Source organism: Seriola lalandi, unplaced genomic scaffold (genome assembly GCF_002814215.2).
Source record: "Seriola lalandi dorsalis isolate HSWRI2012SDOR001 ecotype SW California unplaced genomic scaffold, Sedor1 jcf7180002054923, whole genome shotgun sequence".
NCBI classification, from domain to species: Eukaryota; Metazoa; Chordata; class Actinopteri; order Carangiformes; family Carangidae; genus Seriola; species Seriola lalandi.
The window spans coordinates 1,282,588-1,283,881 of record NW_019525475.1 but is presented as its reverse complement, the minus strand read 5'-3'; the positions used below and the strand labels follow the sequence as shown (position 1 = coordinate 1,283,881).

The 1,294-nt window shown below is 35.1% G+C and overlaps 1 protein-coding gene across 1 annotated transcript in view; it reads left to right on the top strand.

Moving 5' to 3' along the window:
- LOC111673648 (CD276 antigen-like) overlaps window positions 1-1,294 on the top strand; it is a gene marked incomplete at its 3' end in the record, with an annotated part of 21,103 nt that overhangs the window by 12,771 nt on the left and 7,038 nt on the right. The window lies entirely within an intron of this gene.

Below are 1,294 nucleotides of genomic sequence, written 5' to 3'. Positions count from 1 at the left end.
AATCATCATTTTCTGTTACTGTTTGAAACTGATTTTACTTGACAGATTTCTGGTTTTGTGTTATTGTCCTATCATTAGTTTAAAGTGGGCGGGGTTCAGTTGGAGAATAGATGATGTCACTGAAATCTATGGACCAATCAGAATTTAGCAATATTCATATTTAAATGTAGTGAAATTGTTCTTAATGTCACTAAGCAACCTATCCTATAGTATAGTACAGTACAGTACAGTATAGTACAGTATAGTATAGTACAGTATAGTACAGTATAGTACAGTATAGTATAGTACAGTACAGTACAGTACAGTATAGTATAGTACAGTACAGTATAGTACAGTATATAATAGTATAGTACAGTATAGTACAGTATAGTATAGTACAGTACAGTACAGTATATAATAGTATAGTACAGTATAGTACAGTATAGTATAGTACAGTATAGTACAGTATATAATAGTATAGCACAGTATAGTACAGTATAGTATAGTACAGTATAGTACAGTATAGTATAGTACAGTACAGTACAGTATAGTATATTATAGTATAGTATAGGTTAGGTAGTTTTGGCAGCAGTCACATGTTTCACATTCAATCTGCATCTCAAGGGTCTAAGTTTCATTGTGGGGTTGCCAGGTCTGTTCACTAGTGACTGAGACTACATCATCAAATAATATGGCAACTAGCTGGTGAGTGTACCTGGCAACATCTGCTGCGGCTCCAGATGTTGTACAGAGGTGCTTGGTGGATTGCAGACAAATCCATATAAAAAAAAAAAAAAACTCAAACATGTGTGTGTTGTAACTTGAACAGAATCTGAGCTACAGCCACAACACAAACACTTACTTTCATTACCATGGTATTTCCTCTCTCGTGCTTTTATTTTGTTTTTACTTCGTCTGTAAATGTCATTTCACCTGAAGCACTGACAACAGGTGATGTGTGTTTTCAGTGTCTGGCCAGCAGAGGGCGATGTAACCTCATCAGTCATTCAGTCAGTCAGTAAATGTGAGTTTATTGTTTCCTCAGTGCAAATTTATAAGATTCATGATAGCGATTCATCAGTTTCTGTTGTTATTATTGTCTTATATATTTATTGTTTTTATTCATTTATTTGTCATTTATTGTTCTATGTGTAAATGGGTGTGTGTGTGAGTGTGTTGTGTGTTCTGCATGTGAGGAGGAGTACAGAATGATGAGTGAGGTTTTACCTGCAGTCACCTGAGCAGTAGGTGAAATGTGAAGTTCCTACTCTGTTGAAGCTGATAAGGGTGGGGCTAGTTGTAACAACTTTATATA